We start from the raw sequence: 23,028 nt of genomic DNA on the forward strand, positions 1-23,028 counted from the left end.
AAAAAAACAGCCAAATGATATTGTTGTTGAAGAAATGTTTTGAATCTATTTTAAACAGTATCATTTTGGAGAGACTTATGTAAAATATACAAAACTAAATGAGGATGAAAGGCACAATTCCATGAGGCACGGACAAGTTCAGTGTCCCCTTTCTAACAAATTGGACAGTGTTTTCAGTGTATATGTGTTTGAAAACAATTTCGACTTTTAAAAATGAATTATTTCACATTGAGGTAACATTTAGCTATCAAGTGGATACATATGACACCAATAGTTTTTATAAAACATATATAAGGCATATGACCAGGCTTACTGTGTATATCAACACAAGCTGTGGCCTTACAAATTGCATTTGTCTCTTAATAATGGAAGGAGGCCATTTTCAACCATATAATGAGGAGAGAAAAGTTGCACTATTAATACAGTGGAAAGATCCATTGGTGGATCTTCTGCAAAAGCAGCTATCATACACAGGGATAAATCTGCTCAAAAAATCGACCTCCTAACTGTTCCGGGTTCAAATCATTTGATATTTTTGGTGAAGTATTGTCAGATAAATACTGGCTGTTATTACCATGCTAAATCTACACAGGAAATTATTTGGTAGGATTAGGTTGGCTTAGAAGTATTGCTCTAGTCCCCAAGACCAAAGGGTATCTGTCCTATCCTAGTGCTTGAGCTGCACTCTAGGCTGTCACTTGAATACAGAAGTGTCAAGATACTGCGTTACTGGGGATACAATTTTTTGGATGAAACTTTAAACCAAAATTCAAACTGTTTGTTTTGATATATATTGTATATGTTTATATAATATACACACAGATCCAATGACAATGTTTGAATATGACCCCGGCCAAGATTTATCCCTTGGCTATTATCACGAAGACATAGTATCACATTGCTGTTCCTGAAACCTGGTTGTGTACAAACTGAAACTGAACAGAAACCAAACTGTGCTCGATTTAAAAACTATATTTTTAAGTTTTTAAGTGTATCCTATATTTCTATAATAATAAATCCAAAAGGGAGAAATTTGTTTACTCACGGAATATCCAGAATATGGAACTTGAAACCATATGGATTATGTAATGTGAATACAATAGGTGCGAAGATAATGTATATGGGGGAATGAATAATAGAAGGATATACCTTTAGGAGTAAATGAATAGGAAGGGATGAAGCTTGTATGAAATATCCATACAGGACAGACTAATTGGTCTCATTTGGTCCACGTAATTTACAATTTATATTGTTGTCTCAGGCTTGACATGCTATTTCGTGGCATCAACAACTTTTGCACTTGATGCCTCCTTTAGGTAAATAGTGAATGGACACTGAATACAGTGGTACTGAGGTATGAATTCTCAGGCAAACTATTTAGAATTGATAGTGGGAGCTACAATGCTGAGAGGGAGTCTGTGGCAGGGGTCGACTCAAAGAAGGCCACCCTTTGTTGAGTGGTCATGGCAACGGCATGACTCCGAAGGCTCGGGTTTTCCTCTCTCTTGACCTGGCAGAATAACAGCAGCTGTTACTCATTTGAATGAGGCATGTTGGCAGATGAAAACGCACATGGAGGCCTAGACTGGAGTCATTGCCTACAGTTTCCAAAAAAACTGAGCAATCTCTTGGGTTGGTTGTTCTCCTCCTGAACAGGGTCAGATTTCAAACCTTGATTTCAAATAATGGCATGGTTGCTGCTGCCTTCTTAATGCAAAACTTAAGTGACAACATATACTAATGTATCTCTTAAAATAAATGCATTGTCCAATCCAGTGTTGAAAATACATCTCACACAACAGACTGTAACATATCCAAGAGCCAAAGGCCACGTAATACAAAAGGAGGACAAAATGAAGCCGAACCAAGTTAGCACATACCAGACCCTGTAAAAACCATTGGAATCCTAAAAATGTACATATCTGGATTGGATTTGGACTAATTTCTGCTATTTGTTCACTAGAGGATAGTAGGCCAAAGGTGTTGCATGAAGCTAGACCGACCAACATCAAATTATCTTCTGACCTCAGAGGAGAATGGACACAATTACCAACTTTTTGTCATGTTTATCTTGCCAACTTTATCCAGTTGTGGACTAGCAACTTCCATTTTGTTTGAAAGTAGACAAAAGGCACACTTAGAAAATAAAGCCCAAGACTCCATAGTTTTGCACAAAACAATAAAGATACAGGGTGGAACATAATACAATTCATATACACCAAATCTCAGAATTAGTATATTAGCCAACTTTACCACATATTATGAACAACACCCGGCAGCACACATTACATAGTGATTAAAATCAAAAAAAGATCCCATTGATTTTTCAGTAATTCCAGCTCAGGCATTATTCATCTACTGGACATGTTAAGTCTGTTTGTCTCACCACAGATGCTGCCAAACCTCCTAAGTTCCTCCAGCGCTTCCTGCTTTAATTTTGGTCATGGATTATCTCAATGACTTATCCTACTCTAGTTGATTATACTTCTGTCCTGAGGCCATGTCTTCCTGTCTTCTAGTACTGTTCATGCAACAACTCCAACTTTTCATCATTAACTAGGTTCACCAAGCTAGACTATTCCTTGAGCTTTTCCTGAAATCCTGACTTGGTCAGGTCTCTCAAACAGACATTACTTGTTGCTTTTCAACTCTTACTCTCAGCTGCACTGAGCTGTTAGTCACAGCCATCTTCTTGCAAGCCTTCGTGACTTCCAGAACTTTTTCCAAACTGTGATTGCAGCATCTAGCTGGAATATTAGCCTTTATTGCAATAGGATTTGAGTACAGGAGTAGTGAACTCTTGCTTCAGTTGTATATAAGCTGGCTTAGAGTGTACTTGGAGTACTGTCTCAGGTTGATCTCCTTATCTCAGGAAAAATATGATTGTCATTGAAGGAGTGCAACAAAAGTTCACCAGACTGGTTTCCAGGATGGCAGCACTGTTCTGATTGGGTAAACTGGCTGTATTCTCCAGAGTTTTGGAATGAGATGTGATCTCTGTAAAACTTACAAAATACTTAAAGGGATAGACAGGGTAGATTCTGGTAAAATGTTTCTCCTGTCTGTGGAGCCTAGAACCATGAGGCACAATTTAAAAATAAGGGGGATGCCACTTTGGTCTGCGATGAAGATTTTTTTTTACTCAGAGATTTGTGAACTTTTGAAATTCTGTATACTCAAGGGCTGGTGAATCTTAGTCTTTGAGAACGTTTAGGTAGAAATTGATGGATTTCTGATCACCAGTTTTGTATAGGAATGGATGAGTAAAAGTCATCGAAGTGTTCAGTCACTGTTGTACTGAATAATGGAGCAGGCTTGATGGACTGTTTGGACTACTCCTGTTCCTACGTTCCTATAAATATCTTCACAACTGAAGTGCCTCACCCTTGAAACCATTTCTTGTAAATGTTTTCTGCACTGCCTCTAGAACCATAACTGAAGTGCGGTGCTATTCTAGTTGAGGCCAAACTAGTTTTTTTTCTAAAGTTTGGTCAAACTTCTGTTTTTACTGTATCCTCCTATTTACAACACCCAGCACGCTGTGTACAGTTTTGGTCTCTTTATTTAGGAAGAAGTATATAAATGCATTAGAAGCTGTTCAGCAGCACCCAGACAGGAGTGGGGATTATCTTATTGAAGGAAGGTTGGACAGGCTTAGCTTGTAAACATTGGAAATTTGAAGAAAGATTGATTTATTGTTGTCACCTGTACTGAGGTACGGTGAAAAGTGTTTTGTGTGCTAGATAGGAAGATCGTACCATACTAAGTGTACCAGGGTAGCAGAATAGAGCGGAGAATACAATGCTACAGCCTCAGAGAAGGTGCAGAGAGAGATCAGAATTAACATTTGAGAGATCTGTGCAGACATTTGATAACAGTCGGGGGAGAAGCCGTTCTTTAATCTATTTGTACACATATTCAAACTTACTTATCTTCTGCCCAATGGCAGGGAGTTTAACTGGCATGGGTGGGATCTTTGATTATGTTGGTTGCTTTCCTGAGGCAGTGAGAAGTATAGATGGACTCAATGGATGGAAGGCTGGCCTGCATGATGGACTTGTCTGTGTTCACGACTGTAGTTTCTTGTGGTCTTGGGAAGAGCAGTTGCCATATCACACTGTGACGTATCCAGATAGCATGCTTTCTAGATGATCTTACTGGAACATGCAAGATCCTGAGGGAGTTTGACTGAGTGGGCGTTGAAATGAGTGCTTTTCCCATGGGAGGGCCTAAAACTAACTTTGTTTTAGAGGTTTAAATAGAACGTCACGCATTTAAAATGGAGACAAGGAGATTTTATTTTCTCTGAAGGTTAAGAGTCTATGGAACTCTTCAGCACACAGTAGTGGATGCAAGGACATTGAAACTATTTTTTATCAAGGTGGTAGATAAATAATTGATTGTCAATGGAGACAGAATTTATTAGGGGTAACTGGGAATGTAGAGTTGAAGCAGCAATGAAACTAACCATGATCTTCTTAAACGCTGCAACAGGCTCAAGGAGCTGTATGGCCTAATCCTGCTGCTAATAGTATTACTCAATATTCCTTGTCTAATGGTTTACTAAAGTTATGAAATTATTATTCAGATTATTTTAGCAGAAAATTGGCATTCTGTTTCATTTACTTATTAAGATCCTTTTTGCCGGGATGCCGTATTGATAGATTGTTTATTCATTTCTCTTGGAGTTATGATGGAAAATTAGAATAATGCCATTAAATGTTCCTTTTGGTTTTAAAGTACCTCAAGTACATTCTTTCATGGTTGAGCTGGTAGAAGATAAATTGAACATTAGCACAGAGCCTTAGAACAATGTCCAGAATTTGACACATCTATCTGCTACAACCTCATCTGGTTACTGGTTACACTGAATTTACAGTACAGAATTTGACCTCGCTGGTCTATGTCAGTGCTTAGACTTCACACTAAGTTGCTCCCACTCTATTCACTTCATTCACACTATCAACACAATCATTCCACCCAGTCAACATATTCACCCTTTCAATAGACCCTTCAACATAACAGGAGAGGACAGAGCTTTAGACACCTGCAGCAACTTCCAAGATAGGGGCAGCACTTCCAATTATTGGGATCATCGTCATTGCTCTTATTTATCATGCTAGTCCTCCTCTACCACCAGAGTACTGGAGTGCCAAATTAAAATAAAGGATTTTGTATCTTTTTTGTACAAAGGAATACCTGCTGCCCTTTCACAAATCAAACAAGGGTCAGGCATCGACTCGGCACCCTTTTTTGCACATGTCATTTCTCCAAATTGTTTTGTTTGTCTTTTTAATGTTGCCTGTTTGTTCTTTCTCTCCTATTCCCTTTTTCAAAAGTTAAAATTGCTTTGATCACTTTGGGTCACTCAAATGTTCCAACTTTAATTTCTCTTATAGCTGGCCTCTTATTTGAGGCCACAACCTTTTAATTTAAACAGTGGCTTTCAAAAGTCCTGAACCTCCTCCCTTCCTTATCTGCACTGCCAACATGGTTATGTGAGAGGGGATTGTACCTGACTCATTTATTGAAGTTCATAGAGGAGTAAAGTTTAATATGTGATCATCACAGAGAAGTCAGTTGCAAAGCTAGAACACTAAATACAGTAGTTTACAAAATAAATGGCAAAAGGCTAGCAGTTTAGAGATTGTGAGTGCAAATCTCACCATTGCAAATGGGAAGATTAAATTAATTAAATCTGAGTAGTATGCGTCGTACAAAATAATTGTCAAAGTGTTGTAAAAACACTTTTTTTTAACTAAATCTAACTAAATCCTTTCTGTCAATATACCTTTTAGTGATGTCACCATTCAGCAATCTCAGGGGCGGTGCGGCGGCTCAGTGGTTAGCACTGTAGCCTTACAGTGCCAGGGACCCGGGTTCAATTCCCACGTCGGGCGACTGTCTGTGTGGAGTTTGCACATTCTCCCTGTGTCTGTGTGGGTTTCCTCCGGGTGCTCCAATTTCCTCCCACAGTCCAAAGATGTGCAGCTTAGGTGGATTGGCCATGCTAAATTGCCCATAGTGTTCAGGGGTGTGTGGGCTATAGGGGGATGGGTCTGGGTGGGATGCTTCAAGGGGCGGTGTGGATTTGTTGGGCTGAAGGGCCTGTTTCCACACTGTAGGGAATCTAAGCTTAAAAAAACCTACTTCCTTGCTAATGTCCTTCAGGGAAGTTGCCACCACTAGCCAATCTGATTTACATGTGACTCCTGTTCCTCGCTGCATGATTGAATCTTAATGCCCTCAGAGTAACGAGTGAAGGTCAGTGAATTCGCATGTATACATACATTTAAATGTCTAACGTGAAATTTGGTTTGGTTATAAGCTAAGGCTTGAGATTTTCTTTTTTGCATTGCACATGAATAGAATTATAAATACTGTGCTATTCAGCTGTTGGTATGAAGAATTCGGAACATTTTACTGCATGTTGCCCTTTTATTGTGCAACAGAAAATACAGCTATAAGGAAAGAAATCCAGTAAGTCGATCAACAAGTATTAATCGTTAGAGCTGACTTAAGGTCAAACAGAGGGTCAATAATTTTACTTTTACTGAAAAGAACATCCATTTAATGGAGATAATGGGAACTGCAGATGATGGAGAATTCCAAGATAATAAAATGTGAGGCTGGATGAACACAGCAGGCCAAGCAGCATCTCAGGAGCACAAAAGCTGACGTTTCGGGCCTAGACCCTTCATCAGAGAGGGGGATGGGGAGAGGGAACTGGAATAAATAGGGAGAGAGGGGGAGGCGGACCGAAGATGGAGAGTAAAGAAGATAGGTGGAGAGAGTGTAGGTGGGGAGTTAGGGAGGGGATAGGTCAGTCCAGGGAAGACGGACAGGTCAAGGAGGTGGGATGAGGTTAGTAGGTAGCTGGGGGTGCGGCTTGGGGTGGGAGGAAGGGATGGGTGAGAGGAAGAACCGGTTAGGGAGGCAGAGACAGGTTGGACTGGTTTTGGGATGCAGTGGGTGGGGGGGAAGAGCTGGGCTGGTTGTGTGGTGCAGTGGGGGGAGGGGACGAACCCGAAGGTTGCAGGAACAGCAACTCATATTCCGCCTGGGAACCCTGCAGCCATATGGTATCAATGTGGACTTCACCAGTTTCAAAATCTCCCCTTCCCCTACTGCATCCCTAAACCAGCCCAGTTCGTCCCCTCCCCCCACTGCACCACACAACCAGCCCAGCTCTTCCCCCCCCCACCCACCCACTGCATCCCAAAACCAGTCCAACCTGTCTCTGCCTCCCTAACCGGTTCTTCCTCCCACCCCAAGCCGCACCCCCAGCTACCTACTAACCTCATCCCACCTCCTTGACATGTCCGTCTTCCCTGGACTGACCTATCCCCTCCCTACCTCCCCACCTACACTCTCTCCACCTATCTTCTTTACTCTCCATCTTCGGTCCGCCTCCCCCTCTCTCCCTATTTATTCCAGTTCCCTCTCCCCATCCCCCTCTCTGATGAAGGGTCTAGGCCCGAAACGTCAGCTTTTGTGCTCCTGAGATGCTGCTTGGCCTGCTGTGTTCATCCAGCCTCACATTTTATTATCCATTTAATGGAGCTGCTTCATATTTGTGAGGTGAAGAGGTTAACTCAAGTGATATTATTGATCTCTGTTCAGATCTCAGGATCCCTGGAGTAGGTTTAATACTCTCATTTGGTAATGCACTTCCTTGATGTGGGATAACCACGTCCATCAGCCTATTCAATGAAAGGATCAATTAGAGGCTTAAAACTAGTCATACAAAGATTACTTGATAATAAAATGTGAGGCTGGATGAACACAGCAGGCCCGGCAGCATCTCAGGAGCACAAAAGCTGATGTTTCGGGCCTCCTTTCTTCAGTAATTTACATCACTGAACTCAAAGCAAAAATTGTTTCTAGCGAATTATGCATAATTTGTAGCAAAGTAATAAAAATAGTTGTGAATGTCCTCGACATGAAGGCTGATCTCTTGCGATTAATTGCTAAACCATGACAACGAATGTGATGACTAAGGTAAGGAGCAAAGTAGGATCAAACTCTGTGCTGTTGGTGTTAAGCTAATCCACATCCTAACTATCTAGCCAATGGAGCTAACCCACCCAACACCACCACCGCTATTACGACTGTGGCTAGCTAATCACAACATGTTATGACACTGTCATTGACATGTCAACACAAACTTGAAGAGAAAACTAAAGTGCTGTGGATGCTGGAAATCAGAACAAAAGCAGAAATTGCTCGGAAATCTCAGCAGGTCTGGCAGTATCTGTGTAGAAAAAGCGTTGTTAATATTTTGAGCCCAGTGACCCTTCTTCAGACTTAAAGAACAGTTTTATCATCAGCAGCCTTTTAAAAAAAAGTCTGTCGAAGATAACTCCCTAACTCCCATCATTTTGGTTGATTTTGTGAAAGGAGACATTCAGATGAAATGAAGGAGGAAGGGGATTGGAGTGCCTGCATTGAGTAATTGAGCCTGACAATCTGAGAGAGCTCAATTAACACAAGTGAAAGACCATAATCCTTAAAGTACACTCAACTTAATAGCCAAACCTGCTGATGTTAATTCATGAACCTCACAGTCAATCTAACTAAATCCTTTCAGTCAATATACCTCTTAGTAATGTCATCAGCTGTCACCATTCAACAATCTCAGGAGATGGACAGAAAGAAACAATATCAAAGTCAGCCATAAATCATTTGGTTTTAAATGTCCACAGCACTAGATTTTGACTTCTTTCAAAAAAAAATGAGAAAGCTGCTTATTTTTCAACTTAATTTATTGCCTGCCGCTGAAATCGCACCATCTTTCAGAAAGAGTTTGTTAAACAGAAGTGAAAATTAGTCACTGATCATGCCTCTAATAATGATCCCTTCCTATTTCATAAGCTGTTAATGAGCAATTTATATGAGGTAAATATTTGGAGTTCAAAATGCAATAGTTGCACAATGGTTAGTACCAGTTATAACATCACTTTAATTGACATTAGTTGCATGTACAGCAAAAAACTACCCATGGAGAAAGACACATTATGGAATATGACCACCAAAAGTATAAATCAGGCCCTAACAGTAGTTTCTGAAAAACAAAAATGTTATCAATAGCGCTTATTTATTTATACATCATCTTTAACATGCAGAATAAAGATTTGAAGCACTCCAAGGAAACTTGATCAGCAAAAGTATCTTGAAAGGATATACAGGGTGTCCTCACTTAAAGCTGGTGTTGTGCTCCGAAAAATTGCAACATTTAGTGAAAAGATTTTAAGTGAAGCAGTAGCAATCAGTGTTAAGACTGGAGCTAGAAAACTGAAACATATCAGCTGTGCCCTCTACTGCACTCTGTACAGTGACCCTCCGACCCTGGCGTCCACTGCCCCGAGTCTGTGCTGGGAGTCTATTGATCATTGGGCTCCAGACTATCTGCTGGGTTGCCTGATGATTCCCGAGGTTGACTGCAGCTCTTCTCTCTGGCCTTTGCTACCTTTGGGATTCGCTCAGGCTAATGTTCTGTGGGGCTGTATTTCCTGACTGGTCACGGCCTTTATCCCACTCCAACTGATTGGTGGGATGTCGGTTGTGGCTGGAGTCATTAGTAGTTTTTCCTTTCCTCTCTCTCTTTCTGTACTACAGGATTTCTGCATCACATCACAGGGCTAGCTCTTCATGTTAAATCACGAATAATACCTCTTCTAACTGTGGCCTGTCATTAAACAAGGGAAAGCACTGGTGGCATCATCAGTGGATATTTCAGTTACACACCTGTGGATATTAGTCCTGCTGTTGTTAATTGACTCACTGGAAACAAAACTTTTTGAAAAGTTATTCCTTCATCGAATCTGGATCCATACCATGAACTTCCTTCAGCGTTGTTGTAACACATGCAAATGTTTTCCCTCATTATCCCTCGTTACAGCAAACCAAAATTAAATGTTTGAAATCTGCTTGCATGGTAAACACTTCACAGTATATACATCTCAATTTGTCTGCTGTGTTTAGTAAGAAAAAACAGCACTAGTAGCAAGGGACAACCTAGTGTGGAGTTGGAGGAACACAGCAACATCAGAAGAGCAGGAAAGTCAATGTTTCAAGTCGGGACCCTTCTTCAGAACTGGAGCTGCCATTCTTGCTGTAACTAAAGAGCAAGGGGTTTTCTATGGTTAGTGTGTTCTTCTGAGTCTGATCCACAATTTTCTTCATGGTTTGAGGTTGTTGTGTAGGTAGTGTGGGTAACAACAACTTTCCATTGGAAGAGTTGACCTACCAAAATGACCTTGGTGACTGGTTGATTCAAACAGTAAACAAAAACTAGTAAACAAAACTTGTCTTGGATCTAGGCCCAAAACGTCAGCTTTCCTGCTCCTCTGATGCTGCTTGGCCTGCTGTGTTCATCCAACTCTACACCTTGTTATCTCAGATTCTCCAGCATCTGCAGTTCCTACTATCTCTTCTCTTAAATTACTTTTAGCAGTAAAAGTTGTGCAAGATTGAGTTCATATCAAGAAGATTATAGAATAATTAAATTGAATGTGAATGTAACAGTGCAGTAGGGTTTACTCACAAAATCACAAAACTGTTAGTGTAGAAGGAGGCCATTCAGCCCATTGTGCCTACACCAGCTCATTAAATGACCATCATTACCTCGTGCCAATCTCTTGCTTTCCCTCCTTACCCTTACACATTATCCATATTCACTGCCCTCCCGAATGCTTCAATTTAACCTGCCTGCACCACACTTCCATACAATGCAGAATGCCAAGGCATAATGTATTAAACAACTGATTCCAAGTGTGATTATGTTCAGCAATTCACTGAAGATATGAAATAAAAACTGAAAGTGTTGGAGAAACTCAGCGCATCCAGCAGCTCTGTTCCGAAAAAGTCATATTGGACTCAAAGCGCTGACTTTGTTTCTCTCTACACAGTTGCTGCCAGACCTGCTGAGTTCCTCCAGTATTACTTATGTTTCATTAAAGACCTGGATTGCCCTGAAAATGCTGGTTACTTAGTTTGGAGTTTCATCCTTCATAAGATCTGCTAATGAGCACTTGCATGGCCCAGGGATGTTAATCGGGTATGAGAATCCTGTGTTAACATTGCAAATCTTTCTCATTGTATGTGGTATCAATGCTAGTGTAGGTCTGGTATTTACAAATTGCTTGTTATAACCATCAAACAATGTGAATTATAGCTGTCTCATGATTTTTAAAAGTTTCAGCATATTGCACACAAACAAATGATCTGAATGAATGTTAATCCCAGGGATTAAACATTGATCTCACTCAATGACAATGAAGTCAAATAATACATTTTAATTCTCAAGCATACTTCTGAAATGGCTTTTCAACAATCCATTTGATACTTCAAAGATTTATCTGAAGTTGTGGAAACGAACTAGCTCTGTAACATAAGCAGTAGAAATCACAAGAAAACATATTAAATGAACACAGGAAATGATATAAACTAAGCAACCATTTATGATACCATCAATTTCTGAAATTCAGCATTTTTTGTTTCTTTCACAGTTGTTCGTTCTGTGCAAGAAATTGTGGCCAGAATCTTTTGGCAATGTACACCATTGGTCTTTACCAACTTTCAAAGAGGTTTAAGTAGGAAATTCCATATCTTTGGGTGTAGCTAGTAGTTAGGTTAGTGTAGGGAAGGAAGTTGGAAATGTGCAAGAAGCTGGAATCTGGGGGTGCAGAGATAGCAAAGGGCAGTAGAACTGAAAAGTTTACATAGGCACCAAGAAAAAATATTTTCTTTCTGAATTTGTTCCATTCTGATTGCTATGTAACAGGGTTTTTTCTCTTCCTTTTCCTCATACTGTTAAATACCTATATTCCTTTACTCTAACTACTTTTACTTTAACTAATTAAAATCAACATATATGGCCAAGCCAAGTATTTAGTGCCAGCATTTAAAGTTCAAACACTAAACAAAGTTACCAACATTTTAAGCGCAAGCCATGTCTTTATTCATTCAGGGTCATAATCACGAACCAAGGGATGAATGATTATTTTGTATAGTGCATCTTTGTCTTTACATTTCACAGTAAATGATAGTATGCTGCCACATTTTTGGGTTCAATCCAAGTCTGACTATTTGTTAACAAAGTGTGAAGCTGGATGAACACAGCAGGCCAAACAGCATCTCAGGAGCACAAAAGCTGACGTTTCGGGCCTAGACATTATCTTGGATTCTCCAGCATCTGCAGTTCCCATTATCACTGACTATTTGTTAGACTTGTAAATTTCAATTGGAAAAAAGACAGAGATTACCAATATGTTTAAATTGGCCAATATAAATTTATGATGTAGAAAAACCTACATGTTTTTCTTTGGGTCTTAGAGGTCATGATTGCCTTCAATTACAACATGATTGAGCATATTCAAAGATAAAGCAAGTAAAAATGTGAATTTATTAAAAGTTGGTCCCTTGCTGACTAATATAATTTCACTTTCTATGAAAGCATTAGTGCATGAAATCAAGGGGAAAGTAAACTGCATGTTGCAGCTGAATGGCTACATCGTTCCCAGGGGTTTGTTTTCACAGCCTCTCATTGACATGAAGAAATTGAGCTACACACAAAAAAAAACATACTCTTGCCTCCCATATCATCAAATATGTATGGGGTCTCTAAGTAAAATACAATCAAAGAATCCCAATGTGAAATTGAAACAGCAATGGGCAGAATCTAATAAGACACTGAATTAGGTGGGTATTGGAAAGAAAACTGGGAGAACCGCATGAAATTGGTGGCAAAGAGAGTCCTGCTTTTGAGAGCAAAAAGTCTCATTTTCTAACTGAATGTTGAAAGGTGAGATGTGATTCTCACTATTGAATGGCAAGGGATTATTTGCTTATATTAATGTGCATTAATATCCCCATTATTAACGAATCTCACCTCATTAATGTGCTGTTTCCCATTCTCCCACCAAGCAGAGAGAAACTAGACAGTGACAATTCTTGATATGAAAGTTAGAGTAGTAACTTGGTAAGTCAAACTCACTGTCTTGTTGCCCTGGTTTTCCATCACTCAGCAACATCTCAGCGTATACTCCATGGGAGTGACTACATGCACCTCCCCTTTCAGGTCCCCATTGGTGAAGAGGAGAGTCAGTTTCCCTTTGTTCACCATCCTCTAGGACAAATGAAACAAGCCGTGCAGGACAGCTGTGGACTGCCAGCGCTTGACCAATTCAATGTTTGGGCAATTCCTGGTGCTAGGAATCTCAGGAGGTCCTGGTAGTGACCAATGCTTTAGCCTGTGGTGGGTGGAAGACTACAATGAACAGTGCACCACGGGGGCATAGAGCATAAGAATTGTAGTGAATTTTGGGAGATAGTGTGAGAAAATCTGCTGGGGCTCGCAGAAAAAACGTTTCATAAAACCCGCCAAAATCGGCACTTATCTGATTCCTGGTGAGATTCAGTCCAAAATAGTGTGGTGCTTAAATTTACTGTTTGTAATTTAAATTCTTGTGAGGATATTTGACTATTTTCATGGCGAGTGTCTTAGTTATCCTATTCCAATACAGATCTGGCCTGCCTCTCACATTATACCCTGTTTTATCAACTTGAGGTTATCAAAAACTGCTCCGTCCTAACTGATGCCAAGTCCCTTTCACCTATCACCATTGTGTTCCATTACCTAAACAGGTTAATAGTTGAGCTGCAATTGTTAAATTCACATTCATGTTTTCAAATCCCTCATTGGCCTTGCCCTTCTCTATGTCCGCTGCCTCATCTAACAAATGTCCGTCTAAGATATCTACAACACGTAGAAGTTCCAACAAGGGACAGTGTATTACTGGTCATAGATAATGGGAACTGCAGATGCTGGAGAATGCAAGATAACAAAGTGTGAAGCTGGATAAACACAGCAGGCCAAGCAGCATCTTAGGAGCACAAAACCTGACGTTTCGGGCCTAGACCCTTCATTCTAGGCCTGAAACATCAGTTTTTGTGCTACTAAGATGCTGCTTAGCTTGCTGTGTTCATCCAGCTCCACACTTTGTTATCACAGTGTATTACTGGACCCAGTTCCGGGGAGTGGACCCAGTCTGGTCTTTTAAGATGGCAATGGGGGAACATTTTAGTGATAGTGACTACAATACCATACATTTTACATCTGTTACAGGAAAGAACAGGGTTAGTCTGCAAAACAAAGAGTTGTAGATTGTGGGAAGGCAGATTAATTTACAATAAGGCAGCGAACACTTACTTCTGGGTAAGTCTACAGCAGAACAATGGGGAGCATTTAAAATGGATTTGTTGAAAGTCGGTACCGTACATGTTCCCCTTAATTGAAATGTAGGAGCAACAAGCCCAGAGAACCCTGAATGTCTCGGAATATTCAGGACTGAATAAGAAGGAAACAAGAGGTACAGGCACAAAGGGTGCGGCCCCATTGGAGTATAGGAAGGACAGGGTTGAACTTAAGAAAGCATTTAGGAGAGCAGGGGTGACATGAATAAACACTGGCAGGGAAGATTACTGAGAATCCCAAGGTATTCTATAAGCTTATCAAGGGAAGAAGGATAACCAGGGAAAGAATAAGGCCCATCAGCGACCATGGGGGCAGTCTATGCAGGGAGACAGAGGACATAGATACGGCATTAAACAAGTACATCACTTCTGCCTTCACTTGGGAGCATGAGGGTGTAGATACAAAATTCAGGAAGAGGGGCTGCTGATTTTGAGCAATTTCTTGACATAGGGAGTGAGGAGGAATTAGAAGTCTCAATGGGTGGAAAATTCCAAGGTCCAGAATAGTTCTATCCTGGGCTGATGATGGCGAGGAGGGAAGAAGTTACAGGGATGCTGACTCAAATTTTTAATACCTCTCTGGCCTCAGGGGTGGTGCTAGAGAGCAGGATGCCAGCTAATATGGTTCTGCTTTTCAAGAAGTTTGGCAGAGATAAGCCAGGGAATTGCAGACCAGTGAGTCTCACATGAGTAGTAGGATAACTACTGGAGAAAATTCTGAAGGAAAGAATTAATCTCCATTTGGTGAGCCAAAGTTTGATTGGAAATAATCAGCGTGGCTTTGTCAGAGGGACATCATGCCTAACAAATTTGTTTGAATATTTTGCAGAGGTGAGTAAGTGTATAGATGAAGAAAAACAAAGTTTCTGGAAAAGCTCAACAGGTCTGACAGCATCTGTGGAGGAGAAAACAGAGTTTAATGTTTCGGGTCTGGTGACCCTTCCTCAGAACCTGAACCCTTCCACTGGACCCGAAACACTAATGCTGTTTTCTCCTTCACAGATGCTGCCAGATCTGCTGAGTTTTTCCAGCAACTTTGTTCATATTCTTGACTTACAGCATCTGCAGTTCTTTTGGTTTTTGTTAAATGTTTAGATGAGGCCAGTTCAGTTGATATAGTTTATATGGATTTCAAAAAAGCTTTTGACTAGGTCCCACATAGGAAACTGATGAAGAAAGTAAAAGTACATGTGATCCAGGATAACTTGACTTATTGGCTTAGTGGCAGAAGATGGAGGGTGGCAATAGAAGTTTGTTTATGTGACTGGAGGCCAGTGTCCAGTGGCATATCACTGAGATCGGTGCTGTGTCCCTTATTGTTTGTGATATATATAAAAGATATAGACAAAGTTGTGGGGCAGGGGTGATAAGTAAAGTTATGGATGGCACAAAGATTGGTTGAAAGGAAGAAAATTCTAGATTACAGAAGGATATAGATGGGTTAGTCAGATGGGCAGATCAGCGGCAGATTGAATTTTATCCCAATAAGTTTAAGGTAATTTGCTTTGGATGAAATAACAAGACAAGGGAGTACTCAGTAAACAACAGAATATTAAGAAGTTGAGAGGAACGGAGGGATCTTAGGGTATTTTGTCAACAGATCCCTGAAGGCTACAAGACAAGTTAATAAGTTAGTTAAGAAGGCATATAGGGCCAACATTATCAGTTGTGACATAGATTGTGAGAGCAGGGAAGTTATATTGGAACTATCCAGGACTTTGTTAGATCATAGCTAGAACATTGTGTGCAGTTCTAGTCATTGCACTATAGGAAGAATGTGACTTCACTGGAACTGGTGCAGAGGAGACTCACCAAGATGTTGCCTGGGATAGAGCACTTTAGCAATGAAAAGATAAAATTGTTTCCTTTGGAGTGGAGGAGGCTGAGAAGGGACCTGATTGAAATGTATAAGATTATGAGGGGCATGGACAGGGTGGATAGAAAACAGGTGTTCCCCTTTGTTAAAGTTTCAGTAACAAGTAAGCATAAGGTAATAGGCCGAAGCTTTAGAGAGGATTTGAGGAAAATGTTTTTCACCCAGAGGCTAGTAGGAATCTAGAATAGTTGATGCTGGAAATCTCACAACCTTTAAAAATTATGTGGATGAGAACCCAAATATCTGCTGTGAGTCAAGTGCCAGAAAGTGGGACTAATGTAGACTGGAGTAGGCTGTTTCTGGTCAGTGCACATTCAACAGGCTGGATGACCTCTTCTGTGCTGCATGATTCTAAGATTCCTCAGATCTGGTCTCTTGAGCTTCCTCAACTTTAGTCTCTCCAACATTGGCAGCCCTGTCTTCAGCTGCAAAGGCCATAACCTCTGGAACTCTCTAAACCTTCACTCTCCTCGACCTCTTTTTCCTCTTTTAAGACACACAACAAAATCTGACTCTTTGATCAAACTTCTGCATTTCTGCTCCAATACACCCTGAGGCTTTTTGTTAAATTTTGCTTTGTAATGTTCCTATCAGATGCCTTACAATGTTTTATTATGTCTATATCAGTACAAGTAGTTGTCTTTGAAATATTCTGATCATAGTAACATAAGCATAGTACTGCTTTTGACATCGGATGTTACTATGCTTCCCAGACAGTTGAATTGATTGATATGCTGTAACTTTCCTCTGTTTACTGTAATGTGGCATTCTACAATGCTCTTTATCTTTCGTTGTTACCATAGAGTCTTATGATTGTATGTCAGCCCTTTTCTTCCACTTACCTTTATAACAGTACAGATTATTGTTTACAACTAGTTTACCCCAGAGATGGAGAAAGGTAATTAGTGTACTTCTTATGTGGAAATGAGCTGGTCTATGAAAATAAGGTACTCTGCCTGATCAATGCTAAACTTAGGTATTTGAGTCAGGGTGCAGTTAAAACCAACTTAACTGAAGTAAAGGGGGGAAAAAAAAATTTTCTACACAGAAAGATACTGGAGACTGGCCAATCTATGCCAGGGTTTATACACCATTTGAGCCTCCTCCCACTGTAATCACCCTTTCCCAGCTGACCCCATGTTCCTGGCTTTCTTTTTGGAGCAATAACCACTGATTGCAATCATAATTATGGGCCTGCAATTTCCAGTCCATGCAATGGGTCTTCCTATCCTAGCCTGAGTGCAGTCATCCACAGGGGAGCCCTGGTGAATTGGAGTAGCAGATAACACATTATCCCTTGTTTAACAGTACCAGCTGGATCAGTTAACTTTTTAAAGATATTAAAGGTTTTAAGGTTAGTGCCAATAAGGCTGAATAAAAGTGGTAAATGGTGATGTAAGGGAATTAATGGTGCATATGTGTGAGGTAACTGGAGTAGGTGGGATGTATATGCTTGCAAAACCCAGAAAATCAAGTTCAATATTAGATATCATTCCATGATTGGACACTTGTGGTTTACGTGGAGATGGAAAATATGTTAGATTTTATGAATTGAACATTTGAGAAAAAGAGATGTTATAAGGCTGGCACACACTATAATGGAGTATAAAACTATTTAATAATCAACAATTGGAGCAGAATCAATTCCGTAGTTTTATCCATGATGTCTCACTCTACATAATTTTCAGAATACTTAATTTGGGGTCATACAATGTATGTACTTGTGTAAAAGTTGAGTTTTGAGACCAAATTTTTAACGTAAAAGAGCTTAAATGGGCGTATTATTTTCAAATGTCTTTTTTTGAATTTTTTGTGAAGGGAAGGTCGTGCCTCACAAACCTTATTGAGTTCTTTGAGAAGGTGACCAAACAGGTAGATGAGAGTAAACCAGTTGATGTGGTGTATATGGATTTCAACAAGGCATTCGATAAGGTTCCCCACAGTCGGCTATTGTACAAAATGCAGAGGAATGGAATTGTGGGAGATAAAGCAGTTTGGATTGGAAATTGGCTTGCTGAAAGAAGACAGAAGGTGGTAGTTGATGGGAAATGTTCATCCTGGAGACCAGTTACTAGTGGTGTACCGCAGGGGTCGGTGTTGGGTCCACTGCTGTTTGTCATTTTTATAAATGACCTGGATGAAGGTGTAGAAGGATGCGCTAGTAAATTTGCAGATGACACTAAGGTCGGTGGAGTTGTGGATAGTGACGAAGGATGCTGTAGGTTGCAGAGAGATATAGATAAGCTTCAGAGCTGGGCTAAGAGGTGGCAAATGGAGTTTAATGCAGCCAAGTGTGAGGTGATGTACTTTGGTAGGAGTAACCGGAAGACAAAGTACTGGGCTAATGGTAAGATTCTTAGTAGTGTAGATGAGCAGAGAGATCTCGGTGTCCATGTACACAGATCCTTGAAAGTTGCCACCCAGGTTGCCAGGGCTGTTAAAAAGGCTTTTATTAATAGAGCGATCGAGTTCCGGAACCAAGAGGTTATGGTGAAGCTGTACAAAACTCTGGTGCGGCCGCACTTGGAGTATTGTGTACAGTTCTGGTCACCGCATTATAAGAAGGATGTGGAAGCTTTGGAAAGGGTGCAGAGGAGATTTACTAGGATGTTGCCTGGTATAGAGGGAAGGTCTTATGAGGAAAGGCTGAGGGACTTGAGGCTGTTTTCATTAGAGAGAAGAAGGTTGAGAGGTGACTTAATTAAAACATATAAAATAATCAGAGGGTTAGATAGGGTGGATAGGGAGAGCTTTTTTCCTAGGATGGTGACAGCGAGCACGAGGGGTCATAGCTTTAAATTGAGGGGTGAAAGATATAGGACAGATGTCAGAGTTGGTTTCTTTACTCAGAGAGTTGTAAGGGAATGGAACGCTTTGCCTGCAACGGTAGTAGATTCGCCAACTTTAGGTACATTTAAGTTGTCATTGGATAAGCATATGGACATACATGGAATAGTGTAGGTTAGATGGGCTCGAGATTGGTATGACAGGTTGGCACAACATCGAGGGCCGAAGGGCCTGTACTGTGCTGTAATGATCTATGTTCTATGTCTCCATGGTTGCTGACCATGGTGCTGAATTCGGCCAGGCGGAACCATCCCAAACTATCTATGCCTGATACCTTAAAAGGAAAATAGTTATAAAGAGGCTCACTCGACTGTGCCTGTCAACATTGCCACCAAAACTAGCATGTGGTACCTGAACAATTATGAATTTTTGTGTATGAAACCTAAGGATTTTTGAAGACTTTTACAGAATATTGGCTATTACTTAAGCATAAAACGAACAGAGAATGCAGAACTTCTCAAATTCAGTATGCCTCTTATTCAGAATCAAAAAAACAGTCACCCTGGACTCAAAGTGTTAACTGTGTTTCTCTATCCACAGATGCTGCCAGACTTGCTGAGTTTTTTCCAGCATTCTGTGTGTTTGTTTCAGATTTCCAGCACGCACAACATTTTGCTTTTATTACTCAAGTATATATGGTAATGACAATTTTTTTCTTCTGGCTCACATCACCTAATTTGGAATTTGTAAATTCCCTTTGTAAACCTTCTCTGCTGATTAGCTGAAAATCAGCTGACAGTTGGGGAATATAAGAACTTAAACTCCACTACTGTTGTAAAACTGTACATTTTGTCAAATTTTTGTCATTTTGTCACTCATCAGAATATTTTGCAAGAATGCAAATCCAAGGGGAAATTAGACATTTATACAGTATGAGAGGAGTTCAACCAATAAGAAGCTTATGCAGGTTGTTGGTTTGTTGGTTTCCCCCTTGAATTGTATTCTTGTGAAATGTCCTGACGAGTGCAAGATGAAGTGGTTCAATAAAAATGTGTGTTTTAGCAACAATCACGTCTGTTCTACCAAACAACTCCATATAGAAATAAAGATGTCTCTTTACATAAGTGCCTTTCATAGCCACTGGATATGCTAAAGCACTCAATAACAAAATAAGTGCTTTTGAAGTACAGTCACGCTCTAATGTAGGAAATTAGTTTAATTGTAATTATTTAAAGAAGGATGTAAATTCATTGGAAGCAGTCCACATGAAGTTTATGGGATTAATGCTTGGAATTGGCAGCTTGTCTTCTGAGGAAAGATTTGACATTTTGCTTAAGAATGGAAGGTGACTTGATTGAAAGGTATAAGATCCTGAGGGGTCTTAACAGGGTGTATGTGGAAATGAAGAGGAGGTTTCCCCTTGTGGGAGAATCGCGAAGTAGGAGACAATGCTTAAAAATAAGGAGTTACCCAGTAAATCCTGATATAAGGATCTTTTTTCTCACAGGAATTCTTCCTGAAGTATGGTGGAGGTAAAGTCTTTGATGCCATATTTTAATGTGGAGTTGGGTAGATTCTTGATAAATAATCAAATGAAAGGTTATTAAGTAGGAATTTAATATCAACTATGATTTCATTGAATGGTAGTGCAGGTTGAAGGGCCCAGGTGCTTATCAGCTGCTAAATTATATGCATGCATGTCTGAAATGTAACAGCCAACATGAGCCCTATAAACTCCCACAAACATTAATATGAGATAATGACCAGATTATCTGTTTTTATGGTGTTGATTGCTGAATCAGTATGAATGAGAATATAAAAAGACTTTCCCTACTCTTTGAAAGAGTGGGATCTTTTACATCACCTGAAAGGGCACGTGGAGCTCTGTGTAATGTCTCATCTGAAAGACTACACCTCTGTTAGTGTATCAATCCCTCAATAATATAGTGAATGCCAGTCAATGTTCAAGTATTGAATAATGAACTGGCTACATTCTATTCAGCATATCATTAATATTCAATAGTGCTGTGAAGATCATTATTATGTTGGCAATGTCACAGTGAGTAGCACTTAGTAGAGACTGTTCCAGACTTCTATTCTCAGGAATCATTGAATCCCGCTCAGAGTCAGACAACATATTTATTTTAGCTACTATCAATCTGACACATGTGCCAACAAATACATACAGACAGACAAACTTAGAAACAGAGGCATGTTGCAGTTTCAGCCTTTCCAACACATTTTGTAATGTTTAAAACTGCTGGACAGTGCCTTCTCAATGAATTTCTACCCCTTATGCCACTGGTCAAATTACATGGACCCACACATGTGTGTCCACAGGCAAAAATTCAAAGTCACAATCACAATAGTTAAGAAATGAACATTGACAAATTCGTCAATATGCATTTTTGTGCTACACCCAGCACAGTGATAGTCAGTCCGCAAAGGCTGGTAGGAGCAGATAATCTCAATGAACTAAAAATGTTTTCCAGAGACACCAGTACATGCTGACCAGCTGTTAATTACCTTGAGTGGATAGCACATTATAAAGTAGGAAGCACATCAATACTCCTTGCTAATCAAAGTTATTTATCCTAGACACCGGTGGGAGGTTAATTGGACAGAAAGTTGCATTGTAGAACATGCAAATCAAGGCATGGAAAGCCCTGTGACAGATTGTCATTAAGATATGTTGTGCCTGAGGTGTAGGATTGGACTGTGACTTACTTGGCACCTGGGAAACTTGCACAGCATAGAGAGGAGTATAGCGAGATGTGAATGAAAATTGAATTACTTACCGTGAATGCATACTGATAATGTTCACAAGAATTATTCTATCTAAACTTTTGGAAGCAATTAATGGAGTAGAGAAATAAGTTAACATGGGGGGATTCAGAACATGTCTTGTACTTCATGCCATACTGTTGTCCTAATAAGTATTCTGGTAAAATCGTCTTTTAAAAATCGTTAAGGGGATATGGGCATTGCTTGTTGGGATAACCTTTATTGCCCATCTCTAAATGTCCTTGAGAAGGTGGTGGTAAACTTCCCTCTTCAAATGCTGCAGTTCTGTGCAAGTATGGCTGTGGTTAGCACAGCTGCCTCACAGCGCTGGGGCCCAGGTTCATTTCCACCCCAGGCAACTGTCTGTGTGGAGTTTGCACATTTTACCCGTATCTGCGTGGGTTTCCTCCAGGTGCTCTGGTTTCATCTCAGTCCAAAGATACACAGGCTGGGTGGATTGGCCATGCTAAATTGCCCGTAGTGTTCAGGGATGTGTAGATTATCTGGCTGTGGGGAATGGGAGGGATCCTCTGAGGGTCGGTGTGGACTTGTTGGGCTGAAGGGCCTGTTTCCACACTGTAGGGATTCTAAGGATATCAACAGTGCTGTTTGGGAGAGAGTTCCAGGATTTTGACCCAATGTTTTTCAAGTGAGGATGGCCGGTGGTTTGGAGGGGAACTTGTAATTGGCACTCTCAAGTACCTTCTGGATGGTACTTGGCAAATTTCTTCAGTGCATGTTGTAGAGTGTACACATTGCTGCTACTGAACATTGATGATGAAGGAAATGAATGTTTGTGGATATAGTGCCAGTCAAACAGGTTACTCTGCTCTGGATGATGGCAAGCTTCTTGAATGTTGTTGGATCTGCATCCATTCAGGTAAGTGGGAGGCATTCCATCACATTCCAGACATGTGCCTGGTAGATCATAGACAGGCTTTGGCAAGTCATGGTTGTAGGATTCCAACATTCTAACTTGCTCATGTAGGGAAAGTTGTTATATGGCTAGTCCAGTTCAGTCTCTGATCTATAGTAATATCCAGGGGTCAAGTTGCAATTAGATTCGGTCTTGTTGTAGATGGTCATTGCTTGGCACTTGTGTTGCCACTTAATTTCCCCTTAATAGCACATATCTGGATATTGCCCAGGTCTTATTGCATCAGTATTACTTCAGTATCTGAGGCATCATGAATAATGCTGAACATTGTGTGTCATCAGTGAACATTTCCAGTTCAGACCTTATGATGGAGGGAAGGTTAGTGATGGAGCAGCTGAAGATGGCTGGGCCAATGAGAGTGCCAATTACACTTTCCCTCCAAACCACT

At 40.4% G+C, this 23,028-nt stretch overlaps 1 protein-coding gene across 4 annotated transcripts in view; it reads left to right on the forward strand.

The window, feature by feature from the left end:
- Positions 1 to 23,028, forward strand: part of sv2ca (synaptic vesicle glycoprotein 2Ca) — a 187,346-nt gene that overhangs the window by 50,954 nt on the left and 113,364 nt on the right. The gene's annotated exons all lie outside the window — the stretch shown is intronic.

Source organism: Stegostoma tigrinum, chromosome 3 (assembly GCF_030684315.1).
Source record: "Stegostoma tigrinum isolate sSteTig4 chromosome 3, sSteTig4.hap1, whole genome shotgun sequence".
Classification (NCBI taxonomy): Eukaryota; Metazoa; Chordata; class Chondrichthyes; order Orectolobiformes; family Stegostomatidae; genus Stegostoma; species Stegostoma tigrinum.